The sequence below is a fragment of the Oryx dammah genome, unplaced genomic scaffold (genome assembly GCF_014754425.2).
Source record: "Oryx dammah isolate SB20612 unplaced genomic scaffold, SCBI_Odam_1.1 HiC_scaffold_27, whole genome shotgun sequence".
Classification (NCBI taxonomy): Eukaryota; Metazoa; Chordata; class Mammalia; order Artiodactyla; family Bovidae; genus Oryx; species Oryx dammah.
In genome coordinates this window covers 88781249-88796615 of record NW_024070211.1, presented here as the reverse complement: position 1 = coordinate 88796615, position 15367 = coordinate 88781249, and the positions used below count along the sequence as shown (strand labels likewise).

General features: G+C 45.9%; 2 protein-coding genes across 2 annotated transcripts in view; both read right to left on the bottom strand.

Annotated features, from left to right (window-relative positions):
• The window catches only part of LYPD6B (LY6/PLAUR domain containing 6B), a 241202-nt gene extending 240083 nt beyond the window's left edge, over positions 1-1119 (bottom strand). The window contains exon 1 of the mRNA XM_040229011.1: positions 1010-1119. The gene's annotated coding sequence lies outside the window, so the exon portion shown is untranslated. The remainder of the gene's footprint in view (positions 1-1009) is intronic.
• Positions 1120-10758: 9639 nt separating this feature from the next.
• The window catches only part of KIF5C (kinesin family member 5C), a 164074-nt gene continuing 159465 nt past the window's right edge, over positions 10759-15367 (bottom strand). Inside the window, exon 26 of the mRNA XM_040229009.1 lies at positions 10759-14534. The gene's annotated coding sequence lies outside the window, so the exon portion shown is untranslated. The remainder of the gene's footprint in view (positions 14535-15367) is intronic.

The window sequence follows — 15367 nt, the reverse complement described above, 5'->3', positions numbered from 1 at the left end:
TTTCCAAGCGAGAGGACTGGAGTGGGGTGCCATTGCCTTCTTCGGGAACAAAACACACACCATCATCACCGCCTTTCCTCCTAAAGGAGGGTAATCTAAACCTCGTCTGTTTCTCTTCTGTTCAGAAATGAATTTGAACCTCTGGGAGGCACAAAGTGTTACATTAACTAGATACAGAAAAAAATGGAGAGAATTCTCATCAAGCAATCTACTATGGATTTTACAAATATCTTATAACTTAACTGTTGTGATGATTATAATACCCTTCTTACCTCTGAGCAAACAGAATCAGCGAAATTAAGTAACTTGCTCGAGGTCACACAGCTACTAACTAGAATTTAAATTCTATACTTTTTCCACTTTATCACTTTGATGGCCAGGGCCTGGGAGATGGAGCGCGACCCTCCGCCTCCACCCCAACACCGACAGCGCCCCAGGACACACAGACCTGGATGGACCCTGACAACCTCGGCCTCCTGCAGTCAGAGCAGCCTCGCATACCCAGTTTTCTGGAAGCCGCAGGTAACTAACCCAGGTGTCTGTCGGATTCTCAACACCAGCGCCAGAAGTAAAGACCCGGGCAGAAGGAGTAGCGGCACCTGCGCGGGCCCGGGAAGCGCCGCCGACAGAGAGGCGGGAGCTCGCCCCGGCTCCCTCGCGGCCCGAACCCCCCGCCCAGCTCCGCGCTCTCCGCAGCAGCCGGCCCCCCTGCTCTCCCCACCAGCGCCCCGCAAACGCTGCCTCCGCACTGCCCAGGCCGCTCAGAGACCGGCGCAGCCGGATCGTGTCCACGCGCCCACCCCAGCCTGGTCCCGGGCAGATATTCGCATCTGTTCGCCCCCAGGCAGCGACGCGACCCCGACCCCTCGGCTGTGCCGCGCCCCTGGCGCCCCCGCTCCCCAGCGGCGCCGGGCAGGGGCTCCCGCATTGCCCACCGCGGCCGCGCGGCCCCGCAGGGACCAGGGTCGGGGGCCCGCCGCCCCCAGCGCGGTGCGCCTGTCCCGCTCACCTGCGCCGCCGCGCTAGCCGGGCCTCCGCGCTCCAGCCCGGCTCCCGGCTCCCGGCTCTCAGATCGCAGTCCTAGTGCAGAGCGCGCTCGCTGCGGGCCGGCCTTGGTGTGGCCGCGCAGGGAGGGACGGGGCGGGGTGCGGCTCCTCCCCGCCCCGAGCCACCTGGGGCGCCCGGGAAGGGGCGGGGCAGGGCCGGGACAGGTGGGCCCCGCCCGCTGCCAGCAGCCCGGGACTCCTTCGAGATCCTCCGCGGGGTGGAGGGGGGGCCCGGGCCGCCGCGTAATAAGTGACACCTGGGCCAGTTAGTGCTGGAGAGGCGCGGGGAGCCAGGACCCGGCCCGTTTCCACACAGCCTGGCCCACTGGGGAAATGGATCACGGAGCGTGGGAGCCGGAACCCCCTGAACAGGAAAAGGAGAGGCCAGTCCTTCTCTTTGTGGACTGTAGAAATCAAGAACCGAGATTCTCAGGGTGAAATTGATGAGGCCAAGGGCAAATTCAGAACTGGAAAGCTCAGAAAGGCCTTTTCTAACCGTTCTGCCCGCCCATCCGCACTTCAGATGATTCTCTCCCTTTTTAAAATAATGACTTTAAACTATAAATAAGGTCATTTCAGATAGTGACGTCCTCCCCACCTGGAGACGGTATGTCCCAGGTGAGGCAGCAAACTCTCCTGTCCTTGACGAATCATTAGAGGTGAACAAACCAAGGGCAGAGCAGGTGCTCAGTCAATGGTTGATGAATAACTGAGGCGTGACCAGCCTCTTACTGGTCCCCCCCCTGGCCAGAGTCTGCCCGACCATCCCCGCTCCCACTTTGTCAGAGAGCCCAGAGTCAAGCTGCCTGGCTTCCGGACCACCCATCCTCTCTGTACTGCTTACCTCCCTCCCGGTGCCGGTCCAGAAGCTGACTTGTGAGAGGTCTGCAAAGGTCTTAGGGGCACCTTTGGAAGCTGTTGAGAAAATCTTTACCTCCTAAAGATGTTACAGGCAGAGGAACTCAGACATACAATGCTGAACTGGCAGCCCCACCCTGTTCAGGCACAGCCCAGAGTTTGGGCGACTGACCTGACATCCCACAGCTGATAGCAGAACTGAGTGGGGGGACCTGTGGATGGGAAGTCTTGACCTGCAGAAATGGGGCTTGGGTTTGCTCTGAGTTCTCTAATCCATGGCCTTTCCCGGCTTCTCAAAGATCAGGTGTGACCTGAGCCATTTGTATTTACTGAGGCCCTGACAGTTTCAAAAATAAACACATGTTAGAATAGGATAGAAAGAATGTGGTATATTTCTTAAGTGTTTCATTGAACAAACGAATAGTCTTCTCACACACAAACACACAGGAGATGATGTGTGATGCTGCTATTAACATGTTAATTTCCAGACTCATTAAAGAAATCCATTTCAAGCCCACTACAGGAAACACTGTACAACTTTAAAGTTGTATAGAGACTATTCCTCCTTGTAACTATTTCTATATTCTTCAATGACTGCACATTAAACCTCAGAAGCCATAACTGGAGGCTGTTAAGATGAGGTCAAGGCCACCCGTCCCTGGAACAATAGGCGCAACACTCTCGAGGCCTGGGCCCCATGTCCATTCATCAGTGAGTCCTGCACAGATGGGTGTTTAAGATGTGGTATGGCCTGGCTGGCCACTTTGCACTGGGCAAGGCCAACCCAGAAAAAAGCCACAGAGGATACCCCACCCAGTGTGCCCTCCCCCAGCTGCGCTCCCTCCATGGTGGGTGGGGAGGCTGGTGTCCCTCTCGGGACTGTGAAGGGGCCTGCCCTTGGGACAGCCACTGGCACTAGTAGGTGAGGCTGAGCCCAGGAATCCCTCTGGGTCTCACCCACGTGACATGAACCCAGCCCTTCTTGCATGTTGGTTTCAGTCAGTGGAGCGTGTGATCCCTGTGATTTAGGATCCTCCCACTCTGTGTGTGATCTTGGCTGGGCTAACCTGAGAATCATCAGGAAAGTAAATGCAAGTTGTGCTCTGGTGTTCCTGTTCTCTCTCTCTCCCAGCTGGGCTTGCTGAGGAGCCCTAAGCATCTTCCTCAGTTATGCATTTCTCCTACTTGGGAAATGTGTATGTATGAAATCAGACATGCTCTCTGCTTGAAGTTCTTTACTTGAAAGGGGTATCCAAAATATGATGGGCTGATACCATTGTGAGGTTAAATGAAAGAATGTACATGAAGTACATGAGCATAGGGCCACACAAAGCACCTGCTCAATAAATGGTGCTCAGCCTGCCAGTGCCAAGAGAGCTGGCTGATATCTGCTAGCCATTATAGTGCTGAAAATAAAGACCAAACCATTGATGGACTCCTGGAGAATCTAAACTAAATTAATCCTTGCAAATGGCTGTGATCCCTAGGAAAAGGGTATCTGAACTAGGAAATCTTCAGGTTCTTTTCCATCTCTAGATCTTTGATAGTATAATGGAAGAGAAACTATCAAAAAGGAAATAATTCCAATTTTCTGAACCTTGGAATATATTTACCTTCCTAATTTTTCCTACTTTTACATAGCACTCAGTATGTACATTAACGTGGTACACCATTTTCTGTGTACATTTTTCAATGAAACAATGCATATAAAATACCTAGGATAATTCCCGGCACATAATAACTGCTCAATTAATTACAACTAACATGGGAGAGGTGTTGAAGTGATCAGAATTTACTAGGATCAGAAAGAACCATGGATTCAGGCAGGCAAATCTAAGAATCAGTTTATTAGGTAACCCAGAATTTTAAGTTCACTGGTTCTGGAATCAGACCATTTAGGTTAAAATCCAGTCACGGTTTATGAATCTCACTATGTTCCAGTCTCCTCATCTATAAAATGAAGATAATACTAGTATATCATAGGAAGAAGCTGGAGAAAAGAAGAGCTAACCTTCGGTGAGCAACTACTCTGTGCTGGACATGATGTCAGGTGCTTAGATTTTCTTTTCACAATTGACTTCAGAGTGGGAATTCATCAAGGAATCACAAACCTTGAACCTGGACTCAGTATTCTATGTCTTACAGTTTTTCCTTAAGAGAGCATCCACAGCTGTCCTTCTTTTTGCAAAAATATAAGGGTCTCAAGACCAGTTAGGAATCACTGTCTTCCAAACTTAGCCAGCGGTTTTAGGACTGGAAGACTTGTGAGCCCTCACAAAGGGCAGACATCTTGAGAAGGAGGTTCACCAGGAGGCCTTCTCAAGGTGCAAACCACTGCGCCCGAGAAGTCTGATTCAGGAGGGCCAAGAGGTTGTGGGATAAGCAGGTCAGGTGCTACTTACCAACCGGTGAGCCTAGGAAACTGATAGCATCCAACCTTCTCATCTCTCAGGTGAGAAGCAGCCCCAGGGATCAGCTCACTTGGAATCACCTTCCAGCCCACATCTGCCAATCAGCCAAGCCCTCACCCCACCCAAACCAAGGGAAAGAAATGTTTCTCCCTGCACAACCCAGCTTTGCACAAGAAGCACTCATCGAACAAAAGAGCCTTCTTTCACAAGGAAAATAACATGTGCAGTTACCTGAGGGCTAGCTCTTTAAATCTTAAAGGAGCCTAACCTGTCTTGCCAGGACACCCCCCTCCAGCACCCACAACCCGCAGTCTAGCCATCCCCGTCCACACACCCCCTCCACACAAGTCGTATCTAGTGCTGCTATTTGAACAGCTGAGGCTATTCGGCCAACACTCCCAAGTGACATCCTACAAAAATGTCGATGTTTTGTCCCATATTCTAAAGCCACAGGCTAATCAGACCCTGAAACAGGATTTAGGTCTGGTGCCATTTCAGTGTGTGAGGGCCACGGGACACATGCTTCTTTGGGGGCTAATCTTGGCAAGTGCTGAGTCTGAAGCAAGAACAGGGCAGGTGGCAGCTGCAGCAAGAGCGGCTATGTTTCAGGAATGCCCAAAAAGGTCATCCCAAGAAGGATCAGACAAAACCCAGAATATTCTTGTCCTGACTGGTGAGGTTCTCTACGTGCTTACCAAGGGCAGCCAAGGATGCATGCATGTCTTTGGGGTTTTGATGTTCAATCACAAAGTCCTGATGTAGCAAAAAGTTGAAATAACCTTCCAAAAGTGAGCTGAGCACACCTCTCAAATACAAGGCAAGCAGGAAAAAATTCCCATGTGGCTGGCTGTGGCTGTGCCATTTCCCTGAGAAATGTACAAAGACGCAGCTGGCCCCTCAGGCCTGTGCTTAACTGAGGCTGGGCAGCAAGTCAGCTTTTCCATATTTATCCCTGCCTGGCGTGCTGCGATTCATGGGGTCGCAAAGAGTCGGACATGACTGAGCGACTGAACTGAACTGAACTGAATTGTCTTGTAACCTCTGGAGGACTGTGGATCAGTGTGAATCCGCTTGGCTGTCTAAAACCTATCAGCTGGGGATGAGTTTTACCCTCTTTGGCTTTGTTTCAGAGCGAGCACTGAAGCGTGGACCACAAATGCATGGGTCTGTTTACAGAGTTGTTGGCTACAAAAATGCCCAAATGCCTTTGTTGTTGTATTTGTAAACTAAGCAAAGAGGATCTTGATTATTCTAAATTTACTTACTTCTGAAATCAACACAAACATACGTATCTTTTTAATTTGCTAAATGAGGAACTAAAATACCAGTGTGGAGAAAATTCTTAGTGTAAAATCAGAATTCTAGTACCATGAGCACACCAAGCAAAATCTGCTTCAGGACCTTTGCACTTACTGTTCCTTCTGTTTGGATTTGTCTCCAGATCTTTGCAAGGCTGGCTCCTTCCCTCATTCACGGAACCATCCCTGACCACCCAAGCCACGTAGTATCACACTACCCTGTTCTGTTTATAGCATTCAAATGTACCGAATCATTTTAGAAAGTGCTGTTCACTGGTTTACAATGTACCTCTAAGAAAATGAAGACTTTGTGTCATATACCACCTCTCTCCAGCTCGGAAAACAATGCTGAGTACAAAGTAGGTGCTTAAATCTTTGCAGAAAACTTAATGCTCACATTTTTGCAGCAGGCTCTGAGTACATCACACGGAGGTGGCAGCTGCTCCTGTATGTTGCTCCTACAAAGATGCTTCTGGGTTGTAGGCTCTTAGCACTAGCTATAATTGCTGGGAGTCTGAATAGACTTGACTCATGATCTAGTGTCAGGACATTGAGTGGGGAGTACTTACGGGAGTCCTCGGAACAGCCACCAGGCACAGAGATAGAAACTAGCCTCAAACCCCACTCACTGCAGTTCTCAGGAGGTTCTCTCCCTATGAAATAGCCTAAGAGCAGACTTTCCCCAAAAGAAAATGAGGGTGGAGCAGTGGGAAAAGCAAGGACTGTAAACAGACAGCTCCAGTGAGATCCCATTTCACTGGTAGAATCCAGTGATTCCCAGGATCTCACAGTCTTCTCTCCTGCTCAAAGTATCTGTGATGCTAGGTGAAGGCTTAGCTGGTGTCCAAGGAAAGAATACCTTCACTTGGGAAGTATTTGATAATAACTATTAAAAACAAGGCAACAGGCCCCTGATGGAGTCACTTTAAAGTCCCACGTCACCAAATCAAAAATGGGACTTAATTTCAGTTTTGGCTCTCCCAGAAATGGAATCTTAAACCAGGCAATGGGGAAATCACCTGACCAGCATTCATTACGTCATCTGCCTTACATGCCCCTGTCATCCCCTAAAGGAAAGTGACCTTGCAATAACCAACCTGCTTTTTGCCTCTCTGCTCCTGTTACCTTCTGCCTATAAAAGTCTTTCACTTTGTACATCTCCTTAGAGCTTCTGTCTGCTAGATTGGATGCTACCTGATTCATGAAACACTGAATAAAGCCAAAAAGATTTATCCCTTTTGAATTTTATTTCAATGTCACAGTCCCATATATTTGAGTGGCATTTGTATGAGATGCTTGCATACAGTCTCTCACTGATGCTCACAACAAACTAAAGAATGGAGGACAGGGGGCTACAAAACTCCCTGATTCGGGTATGGAGATGAGGTTGTTGAGATGCTGCACAGTTAAACAGGCTGACCACATCCCAGAGTTGTTCCCTGGGAAGGAGAGCCAGGTCCAGGTCCCAAGTCCGTCCTTCCTTCATGACTGAGTAGCGTCACTGCCAGATGGCCCGTGCTTCAGGGGTATTTTGCTCAAAAGAGGGCATTGCAGGGCAGCAAGGACATCAGGGCTGTGGGTTGGGGTCTGGCTAGCAGGTTGCCTCTGGCTGAAGGAATTAGCATTGCATGATCTAGACATATCTGCCTTGGGCCGGCCCTTCCCAACCCTGCAGGAGCCCAGGAGAGGCATCCTCAGACAGAAGCACAGGGAGTCTGTGATAAAATGGGGTTTTCAGGGGGACCCCACTACAGCTGTTCCTGCCCCTTTCTGTAGTTGGACATGCATTTGCACGTGTGGTATGATTGGCATGTTTACTTTTGCTAAAACTTAAAACACTAAAATGAGATCCTATTAATCATCATGACAGGGTTGGAGGTGAGGTACGGGGCAGCTATTATTATGAGCATGGGTTCCTGAGAGCCTTCTTCGAGGCCTCACACAGATCTATGGATGAGGGAACCTACCCAGGGCCCCCTGAGGCCTTCTGCTAGAGCTGGCTTAGCTGGGACAAGAGAACCCTGCTCTTCTTTTAGCTTGAGAAGTCAAGGGATATAGGTCATATATTTTTAAATGCAACCAGAGATAGCGTCCTAAAGAGAAAAAGAAGTCAACATGGGTAAGTGAAATTCTTACTACCTACAGTTTGAAAACCGTGACCCAAGTGACACTTGCACTTCCAAGTGAGGCCTCTCTGTTTTTTCGACTGCTTAGTGGCTCAGTGACAAAGAAGCCACCTGCCAACGTAGGAGATGTGGGTTAAATCCCTGAGTCAGGAAGATTCCCTGGAGAAGGAAACGGCACCCCACTCCAGGATTCCTGCCTGGGAAATCCCATGGACAGAACAGCCTGGCGGGCTACAGTTCATGGGTTAGAAAAGAGTCAAACACAACTTAGTGACCAGACAACAACAACAATCCTTTCCTAGATGTTTTAGATTGCTTAAAGTAATTCAAATAACAGTAAGATCTCAGATTCCCATGAAAGGAGAAAGCACAGAAAGTTGCCAAGTATGAAAACTTTGTATAAGTTCTTGACAAAATGATTTCTGAGGCTGGTTGCTGATTTTCACTACACACACACACACACAGCACTGTTCTAAGACGCAGTATTCCTAGCTGTGGAGAGTGCACTCCTTAGGATCAGTCCACCTCAGTTGCAATCCTTGCTTCTCCTCCCAGCTGTGAGACCTTGGGCAAGTTAATTAACCTCTCTGTGCCCATGCCCTCCCCACTGGGGACAATGGTGCCTACCTCATGGGGTTATTAGGAGGATTAGATGGATTAATACACGTAAAGCACTTAAAACAGTATCTGGCACACCACCAGGAGAGTCTCTCACCTTAATCCACTACCAACTGCGGCTTTCCAAGCATTGTGAAGTTCTGGGACTGGCACACATTATTGGCAAGTTTGCCAATCTCTTTCATCTCAGGTATACATTCTGAAGGAGTAAAGTATCATTTTAGGTCAATTTTTTGAAAAGCTGTCCTACAAGAATGATTTGCAGTCTGGTCATGGGTAGGGGTGAAGGCTTAGAGGGTCCCAGAAAGAGCGGTTCTTCTCGATTGGTAAAGAATCCACCTGATAATGCAGGAGATGCAAGAGACGCGGGTTCCATCCCTGGGCCAGAAGATCCCCTGGAGCAGGAAATGGCAACCCCCTCCAGCATTCTTGCCTGGGAAATCCCATGGGCAGGAAAGCATGGTGGGCTACAGTCCATGGGGTTGCAAAGAGGCAGACATGACTAAGCACACACAGAACAGAGGGGGCTTCACACAGAACCTCCTTCAGCACTGGGGAAGCACCTTTGCATCCACAGTGCATTGTCAAGTAGAAAGACCCACAGGGGTTACCTGCAAGTCTTTTATTATTTGGAGCCCAACTAACCACACAGAAATTGGTTTGCTCTGCGGATTGGCTAAAGGACCACCAACACCAAAGGGAAAGTGAAAATCCCATGGCTCAGGATGCCTTTTGTCAAGTGAGCCCGTATTTTTTCATCCGATGTGTCATCCGAGAGATGCCTCCCACTCCTGTTCAAATTATTATGTACATAAGACAAATCACAAGATGTAACCTGTCACAAATGCTGGAATTAAAGCTGCCAATACACACGTCACCAGTAATTGCCTCGGCAGATAGCTTTCGTTCCACGTTCTCCCACAGACGCTCCAGCTCTGTAGTATTTCCAAGGCACAGCCTGAACACTGCTCAGAGCTCGATGGAACAGGAAGCCTTGAGGATGGCTCGCGGGAGCCCAGGGAACAGATGAGGTTCATGCAGACCTACTGTATTGCAGAACTGCTGGTCCTGGAACCTAGAGGTCGCCTCCCAGTGGTACTGAAATGTGCTGTATAAATCAGGTCCTTTTGGGGGACTGCTTTCCCATCTAAAATAAATGGGCTTCAGCCCAAATATTCATCCACCACGTTTGAAGTTTTACTACTTAAGTTACCTTTAACAGTCTAGTAACTGCCTCTTCCAAGTTCTTTGGAGAATGACAAATTCAAGGAGATGGATAAGACATCACAAAAGCATGTCATTTGCAGTGCCCTGAATTCTGCAATAAACCCTTTATTTGACATCCACCTTTCCACTTTCAATTGATAAAAGCAGTTTACTGTCTGGCTCTCAGGCAACATTAACCAAACAAAGATCGAATGAGGGTTTTTACATACACAAGGCCATGCATGGCCACAGGTCAGTGACCCAAAGTAGGGCAGTCTCCTTGCTGAGAGAGCAGATAGAAATAATCCTATGTCCGGCCAGTTGTTATTCCCCGGTGGCTTCATACTCTGGCATCCTCTCATCAGAAGATCTCAGAGCTGTACATTAATAGTAATAATCAGAAAGTTAGGGATGTCCCTGGTGGTCCAGTGGCTAAGTCTCCATGTTCCCAATGCAGGGGGCCCAGGTTCAATCCCTGGTTAGGGAACTAGCTCGCTTAGACCACAACTAAAGATCTTGCATGCTGCAACTAAAATACCTCACATGTTGCAACAAAAGATTCCACTCGGGACTTCCCTTATGATCCAGCAGCTAATAATACTCAACGCTCCCAAAGCTGGGGACCTGAGTTTGATTCCCAATGAGACAACTAGATCCCACATGTTACAACCAAGACCCAGCATAGCCAAATAAACAAAACAGTAATAATCAGTAGGTTAAAACAGGAATTCAAACACCCCAACAATTGTCAGAAGATCCCAATAACCTTTCAACATATGCAGAGCTCCAAAGCATTTGTTGAAGAATGCCCATGAAGTAAAACATATTATTAGAACAAATCCTTTCTTGGACAAGAAGAAATTCAGAAATTCAGCTAATACATTGGATCGCACTAACTCAATCATACTTTTTAAAAAGTTAAGATACTTACTGACATCAGTGGCCATCTTTTCAGTGCCGAAGAAACAAAGGTCAGGTTTTCTTGGATCCTCAATGAAGGAAAAATTTAAAAACAGACATTCAAGCAAAGCAAGACAAAGAGGTAAAGGTTGACTTTGCTCAGGCTTTGAATTCGAGCCACTGCTCCCTGAAATGAACTCCTTCGAGGCCAGAAAATGGTCCATCCCCATACTGGTATTGAGGACTGCAAGTAGAGTGCCTTTAAGATGACTCAGATAAGAAAAAACAAACCAGCCAAAGCTTAATTCAATTTTATTTTCCACTTTTAGTATTTTTCAAATTATACAACATGCAGTCTGCCAGAGTATCCATAGATCTTCATTTTAGAACCTAGAAGATAACCAAAATTGTCCATGGGCCAGGGGAGGGTTACTTCCAGCTCTTTTGTTACATGTACTATATTACAGCATCATAACTCAATACAAACTGCCATTCTCCCCCTCACACCACCAAAACAAATTCATCCACAAGTTTTTTTTTTTTTTAATGAAAGCTACTGTACAAATACATAAAGCCCAAAGAACACACATCTGCAGTACACACGACATACTTTACAAACTAGACATGGATGATTCTACAGAACTGCCCTATTCCCCTTATATCCACACAGCGAAAAGTATTTAAACTGATGAACAGATTTGTAAATATGTAAGCAGACTTCACGGAATGGTGCTTCCTTCGGCTGTTACCTTGACCTCATTCAAGATTTTCTAAAAAGTCTAAACTGTTAATGTTCAGTGAAGACATTTTAGACTATGACGGTTCCCGTAACTTGCTTAAGATATGCAGTGTGAGACAACTTAGAAGTGAAATCTTACCCCAGTCCCCTACCTCCTACCCCTGCCAACAAACAACTTCCCTAACTGGGTCATAAAGGCAGAGTCTAAATGTCTTCTGCCCGGCTTAATAAATACACTTCAAAAGGAGACTGTTGAGAATTTTTATTTGCTTTCAGTTATTCCTCCAGGAAAAAAGAAGTGATAATCTCCCCGTGAGTCTTGGGGATGGCTTAGTCTGGCCTTTGGACAGGAAAATCACTTCCCCCTGTGAAAGTAGGGCTTCAGAAACTCTCTAGATGGATGCTACATTCTAGACAGTCCTTTTTACTTCATTTATCCCAATATTTCTACAAATTCTAATTTTCTTAATCATATAATACTATTTCCTTTAAAGTCTTAATCTACACTTACTGTTTTCCCCACTACCTGCCATTCCGCAAGGCAAATTGTACAGCATTGGAAGAGATGATGCATTTATACAGAATTCTCCAGTAACTGACAAAAACCGACTTGGCATTAATATATTTTATCTCCAACCATAAATGTTGATAGCCCAAACAGCATTCCTCTAATTCAACAATCCACCATCCTGCAGGGAGAGATTATCTGTAGAAATCATCTGGTTATTCCCTTTTAGCATCAAAGAGTAAACTTTCAAGAAGGAGCTTGAAATATAAAATTATTCATAGAGGAGAAACACACTCATGTACATACATACACACTCTAGCAAAAAGCAGCATACAACCAAAAAATATCAACATAGGCTCAGCCATTCACAAACGTAGTTTTCACATCTGGAGTACAAGTGTAGAGAATGGTAGTCTAAGTGAAAATTGCATAAATATGGCTTTTAACAAAAGTGATTCTATAAAGTATATGGTCCTGATATTACCTTATTAAGCAAAGGAACATTTAGGGATTCATTTGATTATGCCACATAATCCATTCCAATGATCTGCCTTTTAGTCACAGTGTAGGAAAGTTAGCTTAGCGGTCCTGTAAAGATTGAAGCTAGGTGAACTGACTGGCTGATCAGCAACTAGCAGAATCATCTTTAAGAGACATCAAAGCCAACTTTCTCTGTGAATAAAAGTGAACTGAATTTCGTGAATCCCTAACAGAGGCCAAGAAATATGGAACTACAAGTGAACGTTTCTTTTAGAAACATGAACAGGTCAAAGACCCCTTTAGAATTAGAAAGGGGGGTGCCCAGGGAAAAATGACTTTGTAAAGAATCTAAAATAATCTATTACCAAGAAAACCCAAAAGAATTCCTCACCTTTGTTCAATTTCCAAACACAGAGTTATACAGTTGCATAAGACAGCATAACCACAACAGGGGTTATGACAGTTTATTAACTGGCAATCCTATTAAGGACCAATTTTAGCTTCTAAAATCAGAGGCAACCATATTAACAGCAAGGTTATAATCTATGGCATATGTTATTTATTATCTGATAAGGTCTGTCAAACCTGCTCTACAAGGATCTTTCTGTTAGATGGCAAATAGCACTGAGCACTATCAACAATGTTAAAAAAAAAATCAAACACAAGAAGCTTTAAAAATGTAAATGAATGCAAACGTGTCATTCTTATGAAATAAATACTTCAGTGGAATTCATCCTCTTCTTTTGCCTTACTACCTGCCCCTCAAGACAAAACACACATAAAGTGCAACATTTAACAAATAAATTAAGTCAAAGCAGCTTTGCTTGGTTAGGGAAATTTTACACAAGAGTTTGGAAATCAATTCGGTCTTTAGTGCTTTTTATACACACGCATGCGTGCGCGTGCGCGCGCACACACACACACACACACACACACACGAACTATCTCCCACCCACGAGCAATGAGAAAGCGCCATGTCTCTCCTGGCGTAATTTCATTCCAACAGTGAAAACAGCAGGGTTAGAACCAGCTCACTCATCCCAGGTTAGCCAAGCATAAGATGAGTTCTTTCAACAAGATGGGTTTGGTCATCGTTGACTTGACCCTCAGATTTACCCAAACAAGTAGCAGCACATGAGACTAACTGAATTGAATCCTTGTCAGTTTCCCTGGAAACTTTACTACTTGGACATCGATCATTTTAATATGCACAACTAGAAATAAAAGTTGAATCAGCTTTAGAGTCATGTATTTGAATGAAACAACAGCTGAACTGAAAAATCCACCCACACTGATTTCTTCTAATTCTGCCTAAGAGAAACCTATCTATTTGCTGCCAAAGAGAGAACTCACCTAAACAGTCAGTAAGGATGGATTAATACAACAACTTATTCATAGGCACAAAAATATGTCACTTTCCCTCTAGGGCTTCCTTTTCAACTGCTGGAACGATTTCATCAGCAGTATCCCCACCAAGCTTACGATGGTTCCCTAGAGAAGAGGCCATCCCCGAAGCGAGCTCCTGTGTTCAGGCAGGAGGAAGTGAGGAGGGAGGCAGCCCCATTTCCACTCATCCAACTTCACAATATTTTCAACATGTCTGAAGGAATGATGTTTTACCTGGGCTGGCTGAGACTAGTCACTGCAGGTTCAGTCACAAGCAGCTCAGAGGTGAATGCTATGACTTTTCGCATTTACACAGATGTGTCTGAATGAACCCTGTCTACATTGCTACTGTCAGATTGTTTTTCTGCCTTGAACAAATATGCTTTGCATTTTAAAGGGTGCCATACTAAAAGGTGTATTTTACAGATCCAAAGATGTGACCAGGGTATTCAAAATGCATCTTTGGGGTGACTTGTTTTGGAAAAGTGTTCAGAATGAAAAATTTAAACGCTATAGCAGCATTTTTGTGTTCCCTAAAAATATAAAGTAATGTGTTTATTTTACAGGAAACCAGACAGTTGTGGTGGTGGAGCGGGTGTCCCCACCACCACGGCACTTGGTTGTTCCCCCTCAGGGAGTGGTGTTTGCTGGGACGTGGCTGCCGAGAAACGAGTCTCCAAGAACCACCCAGGGACCACCCAGTGCCCCAGGCCCAAGGCCAGAGCAACGGGTCCCAGGATTAAGTGGGTCTTCTGTCAGCGTTCCCTTCAGATTTCTTGAGAAAAGTCCAAGCACACATCTGTACACAGAAACTCTATACAGCTCAAATATCTGAAACTGGTGTACTGCAGATGGCTGGGGTAAGCAAGTGTAAAAGAAAATGGAAAGTGTAGGAGGGAGAAAAATAACGGAACTGGTGATTAATGTGGTCCTTGACATGCTACGTGGAGAGTCATATCTGTTGAAAGAGAATCAAAGAGAGAAAGAACATAGGAGTTAGAGAACACAATAGAAATTCACTCTTTAGGGGGAAAAAAAGTTTTAATTTTAGATATTTAGACCAGAGCTGTCCCAACAGAAATACCATGTGACCCACACATTTAATTTTATTAATAAATGTTCAGGTGGCCACAAAAGTAATTATTAGAGATTGAGATGTTTTACATTAAAACGTTACTACTGAGATAGTTCAGTCTTTTTTGCCAGTGTTTGTCAGCTGGTGTGTTTTTTGCACTTTCCATACATCTTGGTGTGGACTTGGCCACAAGTCAAGAGCTCAGAAGTCACCTGTGTGGTAAGCAGTGAGCCTACTGGACAGCACAGCCTCCTACTTCATGCTTTTGCTCCAAGTATTTAGCCTTGACAACAGTCTCTTCCCTAAGACTCGGATGCTAAAGAATCTGCCTGCAGCATGGAAGACTCAGGTTCAATCCCTGGGTCGGGAAGCTCTTCTGGAGAAGGGAATGGGCTACCCGCTCCAGGATTCTTGCCTGGAGAATTTCATGGACAGAGGAGCCTGGTGGGCTACAGTCTACAGGGTCACAAAGAGTTGGACATGACTGAGCGACTAACACTTTCACTTTTCACTGTGTCTTCCAAAAGTCAGTGCCTATTGAAACGACAGATATTTGGAGAAACAATTCATTTTCTCATTTTTGGGGGAACTCAAACACCAATTCTCACTTGCCAGCACTTGAAGACATCCAGGCAGGTCAGACACACCCTCTTCAAGCCAAGCTCTCTCAAGGCAGAGACTCCCAGCCCTGAAAGACACTGTTTTGCCTCCCCAGG